The 15000-nt window shown below is 38.8% G+C and overlaps 2 protein-coding genes across 3 annotated transcripts in view; both read right to left on the bottom strand.

Annotated features, from left to right (window-relative positions):
- Positions 1-3154, bottom strand: part of LOC110512654 (adhesion G protein-coupled receptor E5) — a 27362-nt gene extending 24208 nt beyond the window's left edge. For both annotated transcript variants that reach the window (XR_016485632.1, XM_090195164.1), the window contains exon 1: positions 1499-3154. The gene's annotated coding sequence lies outside the window, so the exon portion shown is untranslated. The remainder of the gene's footprint in view (positions 1-1498) is intronic.
- The window catches only part of LOC110519495 (adhesion G protein-coupled receptor E5), a 237587-nt gene that overhangs the window by 221126 nt on the left and 1461 nt on the right, over positions 1-15000 (bottom strand). The gene's annotated exons all lie outside the window — the stretch shown is intronic.

Below are 15000 nucleotides of genomic sequence, written 5' to 3'. Positions count from 1 at the left end.
AGAGAGAGGAGATCAGCTAAACCTGGGACAGTCTGAGAGAGAGGAGAAGTTCATTCACATCATGTGGGTAAAAACAAATATACAAACATCTTATACAGTGGGGCAAAAAAGTATTTAGTCAGCCACCAATTGTGCAAGTTCTCCCACACAGCTCTTTGGTCTTGGCCATAGTGGAGTTTGGAGTGTGACTGTTTGAGGTTGTGGACAGGTGTCTTTAATACTGATAACAAGTTCAAACAGGTGCCATTAATACAGGTAACAAGTGGAGGACAGAGGAGCCTTTTAAAGAAGAAGTTACAGGTCTGTGAGAGCCAGAAATCTTGATTGTTTGTAGGTGACCAAATACTTATTTTCCACCATAATTTGCAAATAAATTCATAAAAAATCCTGCAATGTGATTTTCTAGATTTTTTTTCTCATTTTGTCTGTCGTAGTTGAAGTGTACCTATGATGAAAATTACAGGCCTCTCTCATCTTTTTAAGTGGGAGAACTTGCACAATTGGTGGCTGACTAAATACTTTTTTGCCCCACTGTATATTGTAGTCCCAGGAGATAGCACTTAAAAGTACTAAATAAAACACTTGTTTCTAAAGTGGTCTTAGAGAGAGAGCGAAAGAAATAACAAGAGAGAACGAGAGAGATGAGATGTTCTGGTTATTTTACTGACTGATTAATGCCATATTCTATAAATGTTGTAGTTATTTTACTGACTGATTAATGCCATATTCTATAAATGTTCTGGTTATTTTACTGACTGCTTAATGCCGTATTCTATAAATGTTGTAGTTATTTTACTGACTGATTAATGCCATATTCTATAAATGTTGTAGTTATTTTACTGACTGATTAATGCCATATTCTATAAATGTTCTGGTTATTTTACTGACTGATTAATGCCATATTCTATAAATGTTCTGGTTATTTTACTGACTGCTTAATGCCGTATTCTATAAATGTTGTAGTTATTTTACTGACTGATTAATGCCATATTCTATAAATGTTGTAGTTATTTTACTGACTGATTAATGCCATATTCTATAAATGTTGTAGTTATTTTACCGACTGATTAATGCCATGTTCTATAAATGTTCTGGTTATTTTACTGACTGCTTAATGCCATATTCTATAAATGTTTTGGTTATTTTACTGACTGCTCACTGCCATATTCTATAAATGTTCTGGTTATTTTACTGACTGCTTAATGCCATATTCTATAAATGTTCTAGTTATTTTACTGACTGCTTAATGCCATATTCTATAAATGTTCTGGTTATTTTACTGACTGCTTAATGCCATATTCTATAAATGTTGTAGTTATTTTACTGACTGATTAATGCCATATTCTATAAATGTTCTGGTTATTTTACTGACTGATTAATGCCATATTCTATAAATGTTCTAGTTATTTTACTGACTGCTCACTACCATATTCCATGAATGTCACCCTAACGTGTTAGTCATTATGAGTGACATCAGGTGTCAGGGTTTAGAACTCACCTGTTCAGGAGTCTGATCCGCTTTGACCTGGTCACAGGTCAGTACTGAAGGAAACACAACACAATACCATCACACCTGGATCAACACTACACAGCACATACATATTACAAAACACAACCATCACACCTGGATCAACACGACACAGCGCATACATATTACAAAACACAACCATCACACCTGGATCAACACTACACAGCACATACATATTACAAAACTTAACCATCACACCTGGATCAACACTACACAGCACATACATATTACAAAACACAACCATCACACCAGGATCAACACTACACAGCACATACATATTACAAAACTTAACCATCACACCTGGATCAACACTACACAGCACATACATATTACAAAACACAACCATCACACCTGGATCAACACTACACAGCACATACATATTACAAAACACAACCATCACACCTGGATCAACACTACACAGCACATACATATTACAAAACTTAACCATCACACCTGGATCTACACTACACAGCACATACATATTACAAAACACAACCATCACACCAGGATCAACACTACACAGCGCATACATATTACAAAACACAACCATCACACCTGGATCAACACTACACAGCACATACATATTACAAAACACAACCATCACACCTGGATCAACACTACACAGCACGTACATATTACAAAACACAACCATCACACCAGGATCAACACTACACAGCACATACATATTACAAAACTTAACCATCACACCTGGATCAACACTACACAGCACATACATATTACAAAACACAACCATCACACCTGGATCGACACTACACAGCACATACATATTACAAAACACAACCATCACACAGGGACAGACACGACACAGCACATACATATTACAAAACACAACCATCACACCAGGATCGACACTACACAGCACATACATATTACAAAACACAACCATCACACCAGGATCAACACTACACAGCACATACATATTACAAAACACAACCATCACACCAGGATCAACACTACACAGCACATACATATTACAAAGCACAACCATCACACCTGGATCGACACTACACAGCACATACATATTACAAAACTTAACCATCACACCTGGATCAACACTACACAGCACATACATATTACAAAACTTAACCATCACACCTGGATCTACACTACACAGCACATACATATTACAAAACTTAACCATCACACCTGGATCAACACTACACAGCACATACATATTACAAAACACAACCATCACACAGGGACAGACACGACACAGCACATACATATTACAAAACACAACCATCACACCAGGATCGACACTACACAGCAAATACATATTACAAAACACAACCATCACACCAGGATCAACACTACACAGCACATACATATTACAAAGCACAACCATCACACCTGGATCGACACTACACAGCACATACATATTACAAAACACAACCATCACACCAGGATCAACACTACACAGCACATACATATTACAAAACACAACCATCACACCAGGATCGACACTACACAGCACATACATATTACAAAACACAACCATCACACCAGGATCAACACTACACAGCACATACATATTACAAAGCACAACCATCACACCTGGATCGACACTACACAGCACATACATGTTACAAAACACAACCATCACACCTGGACCGACACTACACAGCAAATACATATTACAAAGCACAACCATCACACCTGGATCGACACTACACAGCACATACATATTACAAAACACAACCATCACACCTGGATCAACACTACACAGCACATACATATTACAAAACACAACCATCACACCTGGATCGACACTACACAGCACATACATATTACAAAGCACAACCATCACACCTGGATCGACACTACACAGCACATACATGTTACAAAACACAACCATCACACCTGGATCGACACTTCACAGCACATACATATTACAAAACACAACCATCACACCTGGATCAACACTACACAGCACATACATATTACAAAACACAACCATCACACCTGGATCAACACTACACAGCACATACATATTACAAAACACAACCATCACACCTGGATCAACACTACACAGCACATACATATTACAAAACACAACCATCACACCAGGATCTACACTACACAGCACATACATGTTACAAAACACAACCATCACACCTGGATCGACACTACACAGCACATACATGTTACAAAACACAACCATCACACCTGGATCAACACTACACAGCACATACATATTACAAAACACAACCATCACACCTGGATCGACACTACACAGCACATACATATTACAAAGCACAACCATCACACCTGGATCGACACTACACAGCACATACATATTACAAAACACAACCATCACACCAGGATCAACACTACACAGCACATACATGTTACAAAACACAACCATCACACCTGGATCGACACTACACAGCACATACATGTTACAAAACACAACCATCACACCTGGATCAACACTACACAGCACATACATATTACAAAACACAACCATCACACCAGGATCGACACTACACAGCACATACATGTTACAAAACACAACCATCACACCAGGATCGACACTACACAGCACATACATGTTACAAAACACAACCATCACACCGGGATCGAAACTACACAGTGCAACACAACAGAACATAACACGACAGGACACAATCACACCTACACAACAAAACAACACAATCCCACCTGCACATCAACACAACACTACACAACATAACACAATATAACATACCACCATCACACCTGCACAACAATAGCAACCACACAACAGGACACAGAACAACACAACACAATGAGAACTAACAACCATCACACGTGCATGTTACCTGCACCAGAACTCCACACCACAACACCACACCACACCACAACACACCACACAACACACCACAACACACACCACACCACAACACACCACAATACACAACACAACACACCACAACACACCACACCACAACACACCACAACACACACCACACCACAACACACCCCAACACACCACAACACACCACACCACACACCACACCAACACAACACACAAATTAAAACTGTCACATCCTTATCATGTTCATAGTGGATCCAAGTTGTTGCCATGGGTAACCAAGTTCACCATCAGATACCAACTAACTAAGATATAAATGAAGACATGAGACAGAGAGGAAGTTGAGGTGGAGATTAAAACCCCCAGAAACCCACAGCACACCAGTGCTGAAATGTTTCCATGGTAACCATCCTAGCATGCATCCCAAATGACAACCTATTATAGAGTGCACTATGGGCCCTGGTCTAATGTAGTGCACTATACAGGGAACAGGGTGTCATTTGGGCCTCAACACTACAAAGAGGAAGCTGCCAGTGGAATAACGGTATCTACAGCAACAGAGGAAAGTCAAACCCCACAGAGCACGAGGACAGCAACACAATTAGACCCAACCAAATCATGAGAAAACAAAAAGATAATTACTTGACACATTGGAAAGAATTTACAAAAAAAATGTGCAAACTAGAATGCTATTTGGCCCTAAACAGAGAGTACACAGTGGCAGAATACCTGATCACTGTGACTGACACAAAATTAAGGAAATCTTTGAATATGTAAGGCTCAGTGAGCATAGCCTTGCTATTGAGAAAGGCCACCGTAGGCGGAACTGGCTCTCAAGAGAAGACAGGCTATGTGCACACTGCCCACAAAATGAGGTGGAAACTGAGCTGCACTTCCTAACTTATATATGACCATGAACTGAGACCCTCGCATCCCACACACACACACACACACACACACACACACACAATTGAATACTCACCAGTACACGCTCCAGTGAGAGGAGTAAAGTGGAAAGTCGTTGTGGATATGAACCCATGTTGACAGTGACAGTAGAAGCTTCCATATGTGTTGTAACATGTGGCATTACTTCCACAGGTTGGAGTACTGTCCAACTCTTTACACTCATCTATATCATGACATTGTTGTCTTGTTTTGAATATGAAGCCCAGGCCGCCATCTCTGGCCTCTATGTTCCCCAGTAGAGTGAAATGAAGACCTGTGAAGAGAGAGGGAGAGAGAGAGAGGGAGAGAGAGAGAGAGAGAGAGAGAGAGAGAGAGAGAGAGAGAGAGAGAGAGAGAGAGAGAGAGAGAGAGAGAGAGAGAGAGAGAGAGAGAGAGAGAGAGAGAGAGAGAGAGAGAGAGAGAGAGAGAGAGAGAGAGAGAGAGAGAGAGAGAGAGAGAGAGAGAGAGAGAGAGAGAGAGTCATTTAACCAGACAACCACTTTAAGCGTAGGCCCTTTTAAGACGATGTGTACATCCCAAATGACACAATATTCCTATATAGTGCACCATTAATCAAAAGATGTTCACTATAGGTAATAGGGTGCCATTTTGGACACATTCAATACATCAATTAGTGATCGCCATGGGATATAGGACTACTGGTAATGCTGAGCCTGTTATTGGTCCAGAATGTATTCTTTCTGATGTCACAGTGGAAAGTGTTCCAACAAGAAGGAACCTATCAACAAAACCATGTGGGATTGTTACTCAACATCACATTCATGTTGATTGAACTCTGGACTTCGAAGCCAGTTCCACTATTTATTTTTATTCTTCCTGAAATCAGGTAATGATTTAGGAACTCTCATTTTCATTGCAAAGTGAATTTCGTTTGGAGTAAAAATGTTTCTGTTGCTAAACATTTTGCAACTGTTTACGGTCTTCATCTGAATGAACAGACCTACAACCCAGGATGGAATATACAGATTTTGGGCACTTGTCTGCCAGGCTGGTAGATTATTACTAGCCCGAGTCCAAAATATGTGCCATGAAATATTTAAAAATACAAAATGTCACAGACGGGCTAGTTTGGCAAATGTTCTACTAGCCAGATCTGAAAAGTACTAGCCTTGGACTAGCTTCAGTCCCATCCCTGTCAACACCACAGTACTCTTGGCCTCGTTGGGATGCAAAGAAGTTCCTTCTTTACAATTTGTGCATCCCAAATGGTAGTCTATTCCATAGGCTACTGTACTATAGGCCCATGGGTTTAATCACCAGTATAATACTGGTTCTCCACATTGTATATATACAGTCTATTCCACAGGCTACTGTACTACAGGCCATATATTTAATTGTCTTCGTGGTGCCTAGTTTTTCTGATTTTACCAAATTCTTGTAATTTCTTGTAGCAAGTCCTACTGAGTATCTGGACTAGGGAGTGACTTTGGGGAAATGTGTATTTAAACATTTATTTCACCATAGTTCACACATTTAATAACCTGTACCGACTGGTAAATCATTCAGGATTATAGACTTGCCTTTGGTGATGGGAGAAGTTTCTGGGAAACAGCTAAACCAGAAGGTTGTTAATGTTAATTAATTTACATATTCCGCAAGGCAGGGAATGACTACATTGGGCTACCGGACTCTGGGTTGCCCACTCTCTCTCTGGGCTACCGGACTCTGGGTTGCCCACTCTCTCTCTGGGCTACCGGACTCTGGGTTGCCCACTCTCTCTCTGGGCTACCGGACTCTGGGTTGCCCACTCTCTCTCTGGGCTACCGGACTCTGGGTTGCCCACTCTCTCTCTGGGCTACCGGACTCTGGGTTGCCCACTCTCTCTCTGGGCTACCGGACTCTGGGTTGCCCACTCTCTCTCTGGGCTACCGGACTCTGGGTTGCCCACTCTCTCTCTGGGCTACCGGACTCTGGGTTGCCCACTCTCTCTCTGGGCTACCGGACTCTGGGTTGCCCACTCTCTCCCTGGGCTACCGGACTCTGGGTTGCCCACTCTCTCTCTCTGGGCTACCGGACTCTGGGTTGCCCACTCTCTCTCTGGGCTACCGGACTCTGGGTTGCCCACTCTCTCTCTGGGCTACCGGACTCTGGGTTGCCCACTCTCTCTCTGGGCTACCGGACTCTGGGTTGCCCACTCTCTCTCTGGGCTACCGGACTCTGGGTTGCCCACTCTCTCTCTGGGCTACCGGACTCTGGGTTGCCCACTCTCTCTCTTGGCAACCGGACTCTGGGTTGCCCACTCTCTCTTTGGGCTACCGGACTCTGGGTTGCCCACTCTCTCTTTGGGCTACCGGACTCTGGGTTGCCCACTCTCTCTTTGGGCTACCGGACTCTGGGTTGCCCACTCTCTCTTTGGGCTACCGGACTCTGGGTTGCCCACTCTCTCTCTGGGCTACCGGACTCTGGGTTGCCCACTCTCTCTCTCTGGGCTACCGGACTCTGGGTTGCCCACTCTCTCTCTCTGGGCTACCGGACTCTGGGTTGCCCACTCTCTCTCTGGGCTACCGGACTCTGGGTTGCCCACTCTCTCTTTGGGCTACCGGACTCTGGGTTGCCCACTCTCTCTTTGGGCTACCGGACTCTGGGTTGCCCACTCTCTCTCTGGGCTACCGGACTCTGGGTTGCCCACTCTCTCTTTGGGCTACAGGACTCTGGGTTGCCCACTCTCTCTCTGGGCTACCGGACTCTGGGTTGCCCACTCTCTCTCTGGGCTACCGGACTCTGTTTGATTGCCTTGCGGAGGGAATGACTACACTGTTAAATGCGGTGGATTTGATTTGTTTTACCCTTATTTTACCAGGTAAATTGACCGAGAACACGTTCCCATTTACAGCAACGGCCTGGGGAATAGTTACAGGGGAGAGGAGATGAATGAGCCAACTGTAATGATGATGCTAATGATGATGATGATGATGATAGTAGTGATAATGATGACGATGATGATGATGATAGTGAATATGGTGATGATGATAGTGATAGTAGTGATTATTGTGATGATGATAGTAGTGATGGTGATGATTATGATGATAGTAGTGATGATGATGATGATGATGATGATGATGATAGTAGTGATGATGAGGATGATGATGATGATGATGATGATGATAGTAGTGATGATGAGGATGAGGATGATAGTTATGAGGATGATGATAGTAGTGATGATGATGATGATGATGATGATGATGATGATGATAATGACGATGATGATGATGATAGTAGTGATGATGATGATGTTGATGATGATGATGATGATGATAATGACGATGATGGCGATGATAGTGATGACGCTGATAGTGATGATGACGATAGTGATGATGATGATAGTAGTGATGATGATGATGATGATAGTGATGATGACGATGATGATGATGATGGTGGTGATGATGATGATGATGATGATGATGACACTGATAGTAGTGATGATGATGATGTTGATGATGATGATGATGATGACGCTGATAGTAGTGATGATGATGATGTTGATGATGATGATGATGATGATGATGATGATGATGATGATGATGCTGATAGTAGTGATGATGATGTTGATGATGATGATGATGATGACGCTGATAGTAGTGATGATGATGATGATGATGACGCTGATAGTAGTGATGATGATGATGTTGATGATGATGATGATGATGACGCTGATAGTAGTGATGATGATGATGTTGATGATGATGATGATGATGATGATGATAGTAGAGATGATGATGGCGATGATAGTGATGATGATGATGATGAGGATGATAGTGATGATGATGATGACTATGATGATGATGATGATGATGAGGATGATGATGATGGTGATGATGATGATGATAGTGATGATGATGATGAGGATGAGGATGATGATGATGATGATGATGATTAGCATTGTTAGTATTAGTGAGGCTGGTCTGAGGATATCGGAGGAGGTTACTGGTATTATTTCTGATGTCACACTGTCATTTATTCCCTACAACGGGGAGCCAATCAACATGTGGGATTTTCTGATCTCAAAATTGTTCCCAATCTAGAGATATTTTAGCTAGGTTACTAAACTGAAGTATAGTAGAGAAGACAGAGATATTATAACTAGGTTACTAAACTGAAGTATAGTAGAGAAGACAGAGATATTATAACTAGGATACTAAACTGAAGAGTAGTAGAAAAGACAGAGATATTATAACTAGGTTACTAAACTGAAGAATAGTAGAGAAGACAGAGATATTATAACTAGGTTACTAAACTGAAGTATAGTAGAGAAGACATATTATAACTAGGTTACTAAACTGAAGTATAGTAGAGAAGACAGAGATATTATAACTAGGTTACTAAACTGAAGTATAGTAGAGAAGACAGAGATATTTTAACTAGGTTTCTAAACGTAAAGGGGAATATCACTCAAAAACAATCTTTTGGTTTTTGTTTCATTATGTTTTGCATTTCAGCAGTAAAGTTGTCAAGATATTGGACTTCTAAGAAGAAAAGTGTCTCGGCCACATCATCATGATAATTCATGTTTATCACTGAACACATAATGAGTCCATGTAACTTTACTATGTGACTTGTTTAAGCACATTTTTACTCCTGAACTTATGTAGGCTTGACATAACAAAGGGGTTGACTATTTATTCCCTGAAGATGTTTCACCTTTTAATATAAAATGTGTATGTTCCAACAACAATAAATCCCTTTGACATTATGGGATATTGTGTGTAGATAAGTAACACAACATCTACAGGAATACATCTATAATGTAGTCTGTAACACAACATCTACAGGAATACATGTAGTCTGTAACACAACATCTACAGGAATACATCTATAATGTAGTCTGTAACACAACATCTACAGGAATACATCTATAATGTAGTCTGTAACACAACATCTACAGGAATACATCTATAATGTAGTCTGTAACACAACATCTACAGGAATACATCTATAATGTAGTCTGTAACACAACATCTACAGGAATACATCTATAATGTAGTCTGTAACACAACATCTACAGGAATACATCTATAATGTAGTCTGTAACACAACATCTACAGGAATACATCTATAATGTAGTCTGTAACACAACATCTACAGGAATACATCTATAATGTAGTCTGTAACACAACATCTACAGGAATACATCTATAATGTAGTCTGTAACACAACATCTACAGGAATACATCTATAATGTAGTCTGTAACACAACATCTACAGGAATACATCTATAATGTAGTCTGTAACACAACATCTACAGGAATACATCTATAATGTAGTCTGTAACACAACATCTACAGGAATACATCTATAATGTAGTCTGTAACACAACATCTACAGGAATACATGTATAATGTAGTCTGTAACACAACATCTACAGGAATACATCTATAATGTAGTCTGTAACACAACATCTACAGGAAGACATCTATAATGTAGTCTGTAACACAACATCTACATGAATACATCTATAATGTAGTCTGTAACACAACATCTACAGGAATACATCTATAATGTAGTCTGTAACACAACATCTACAGGAATACATCTATAATGTAGTCTGTAACACAACATCTACAGGAATACATCTATAATGTAGTCTGTAACACAACATCTACAGGAATACATCTATAATGTAGTCTGTAACACAACATCTACAGGAATACATCTATAATGTAGTCTGTAACACAACATCTACATGAATACATGTATAATGTAGTCTGTAACACAACATCTACAGGAATACATCTATAATGTAGTCTGTAACACAACATCTACAGGAATACATGTATAATGTAGTCTGTAACACAACATCTACAGGAATACATCTATAATGTAGTCTGTAACACAACATCTACAGGAATACATCTATAATGTAGTCTGTAACACAACATCTACAGGAATACATCTATAATGTAGTCTGTTTCACAACATCTACAGGAATACATCTATAATGTAGTCTGTAACACAACATCTACAGGAATACATCTATAATGTAGTCTGTAACACAACATCTACATGAATACATGTATAATGTAGTCTGTAACACAACATCTACATGAATACATCTATAATGTAGTCTGTAACACAACATCTACATGAATACATGTATAATGTAGGTAAGTAACACAACATCTACAGGAATACATCTATAATGTAGTCTGTAACACAACATCTACAGGAATACATCTATAATGTAGTCTGTAACACAACATCTACAGGAATACATCTATAATGTAGTCTGTAACACAACATCTACAGGAATACATCTATAATGTAGGTAAGTAACACAACATCTACAGGAATACATCTATAATGTAGTCTGTAACACAACATCTACATGAATACATCTATAATGTAGTCTGTAACACAACATCTACAGGAATACATCTATAATGTAGTCTGTAACACAACATCTACAGGAATACATCTATAATGTAGTCTGTAACACAACATCTACAGGAATACATGTATAATGTAGTCTGTAACACAACATCTACAGGAATACATCTATAATGTAGTCTGTAACACAACATCTACAGGAATACATCTATAATGTAGTCTGTAACACAACATCTACAGGAATACATGTATAATGTAGTCTGTAACACAACATCTACAGGAATACATCTATAATGTAGTCTGTAACACAACATCTACAGGAATACATCTATAATGTAGTCTGTAACACAACATCTACAGGAATACATCTATAATGTAGTCTGTAACACAACATCTACAGGAATACATCTATAATGTAGTCTGTAACACAACATCTACAGGAATACATCTATAATGTAGTCTGTAACACAACATCTACAGGAATACATCTATAATGTAGTCTGTAACACAACATCTACAGGAATACATCTATAATGTAGTCTGTAACACAACATCTACAGGAATACATCTATAATGTAGTCTGTAACACAACATCTACAGGAATACATCTATAATGTAGTCTGTAACACAACATCTACATGAATACATCTATAATGTAGTCTGTAACACAACATCTACAGGAATACATCTATAATGTAGTCTGTAACACAACATCTACATGAATACATCTATAATGTAGTCTGTAACACAACATCTACAGGAATACATCTATAATGTAGTCTGTAACACAACATCTACAGGAATACATCTATAATGTAGTCTGTAACACAACATCTACAGGAATACATCTATAATGTAGTCTGTAACACAACATCTACAGGAATACATCTATAATGTAGTCTGTAACACAACATCTACAGGAATACATCTATAATGTAGTCTGTAACACAACATCTACAGGAATACATGTATAATGTAGTCTGTAACACAACATCTACAGGAATACATCTATAATGTAGTCTGTAACACAACATCTACAGGAATACATCTATAATGTAGGTAAGTAACACAACATCTACAGGAATACATCTATAATGTAGTCTGTTTCACAACATCTACATGAATACATCTATAATGTAGTCTGTAACACAACATCTACAGGAATACATCTATAATGTAGTCTGTAACACAACATCTACAGGAATACATCTATAATGTAGTCTGTAACACAACATCTACAGGAATACATCTATAATGTAGTCTGTAACACAACATCTACAGGAATACATGTAGTCTGTAACACAACATCTACAGGAATACATCTATAATGTAGTCTGTAACACAACATCTACAGGAATACATCTATAATGTAGTCTGTAACACAACATCTACAGGAATACATCTATAATGTAGTCTGTAACACAACATCTACAGGAATACATCTATAATGTAGTCTGTAACACAACATCTACAGGAATACATCTATAATGTAGTCTGTAACACAACATCTACATGAATACATGTATAATGTAGTCTGTAACACAACATCTACAGGAATACATGTATAATGTAGTCTGTAACACAACATCTACAGGAATACATCTATAATGTAGTCTGTAACACAACATCTACAGGAATACATCTATAATGTAGTCTGTAACACAACATCTACAGGAATACATCTATAATGTAGTCTGTAACACAACATCTACAGGAATACATCTATAATGTAGTCTGTAACACAACATCTACAGGAATACATGTATAATGTAGTCTGTAACACAACATCTACAGGAATACATCTATAATGTAGTCTGTAACACAACATCTACAGGAATACATCTATAATGTAGGTAAGTAACACAACATCTACAGGAATACATCTATAATGTAGTCTGTTTCACAACATCTACATGAATACATCTATAATGTAGTCTGTAACACAACATCTACAGGAATACATCTATAATGTAGTCTGTAACACAACATCTACAGGAATACATCTATAATGTAGTCTGTAACACAACATCTACAGGAATACATCTATAATGTAGTCTGTAACACAACATCTACAGGAATACATGTAGTCTGTAACACAACATCTACAGGAATACATCTATAATGTAGTCTGTAACACAACATCTACAGGAATACATCTATAATGTAGTCTGTAACACAACATCTACAGGAATACATCTATAATGTAGTCTGTAACACAACATCTACAGGAATACATCTATAATGTAGTCTGTAACACAACATCTACAGGAATACATCTATAATGTAGTCTGTAACACAACATCTACAGGAATACATCTATAATGTAGTCTGTAACACAACATCTACAGGAATACATCTATAATGTAGTCTGTAACACAACATCTACAGGAATACATCTATAATGTAGTCTGTAACACAACATCTACAGGAATACATCTATAATGTAGTCTGTAACACAACATCTACAGGAATACATCTATAATGTAGTCTGTAACACAACATCTACAGGAATACATCTATAATGTAGTCTGTAACACAACATCTACAGGAATACATCTATAATGTAGTCTGTAACACAACATCTACAGGAATACATCTATAATGTAGTCTGTAACACAACATCTACAGGAATACATCTATAATGTAGGTAAGTAACACAACAAAATGAGTAGAAAGTAAAGGGTTGAGATACTTTCTGAAGCCTCCGTATGTCTTTAAAGACAGTGTGTATTAATATCTGTCAGCTACTACGGTTTGTTATGCTCGAAGTTACTATGTTAAGTTAGGTGTTACTGTATTTAAGGTATGTTCAGGTAGTTGTGTTATGGATGTTATGGATGTAGTTCTATGTTTAGGTAGTTGTGTTATGGATGTAGTACTATGTTCAGGATATGTTCTGTTATTTATTACTGTCAGAATATCACTGTTTCCAGGAAGCAACACAGTAACAGGACTGACACTAGTTGGCTATTTGGAGAGTCCCTGAATGAGTCAGAGCTAGATACTGTGTCTGTGTGTATGTGAGTGTGTGTACGTGTGTGTGTGTGTGTGTGTGTGTGTGTGTGTGTGTGTGTGTGTGTGTGTGTGTGTGTGTGTGTGTGTGTGTGTGTATGTGTGTGTGTGTGTGTATGTGTGTATGAGTGTGTTGCTAACCTTTTGTAAAGACATCCACATTCACACAGTGATATGAATCATATAGATCCATGATAGCAGGATGTGCAGGTCTAGTTGTGTCGAACCTGAATGTGTTGAGGCCTACTCAGACCATGGTGAGTGTCCACCCTGAGATCCCTTCTCTAATGATTTCTGTCTTCCCTCACTTTCTATACAGTAGATCCCTTCTCTAATGTCTTCTGTCCTACTTCAC

The sequence above is a fragment of the Oncorhynchus mykiss genome, chromosome 13 (genome assembly GCF_057628025.1).
Source record: "Oncorhynchus mykiss isolate SJ-2025 chromosome 13, ASM5762802v1, whole genome shotgun sequence".
Classification (NCBI taxonomy): Eukaryota; Metazoa; Chordata; class Actinopteri; order Salmoniformes; family Salmonidae; genus Oncorhynchus; species Oncorhynchus mykiss.
Note: the sequence above shows the minus strand (reverse complement) of the source record. Positions and strands in the feature narration are given on the sequence as shown.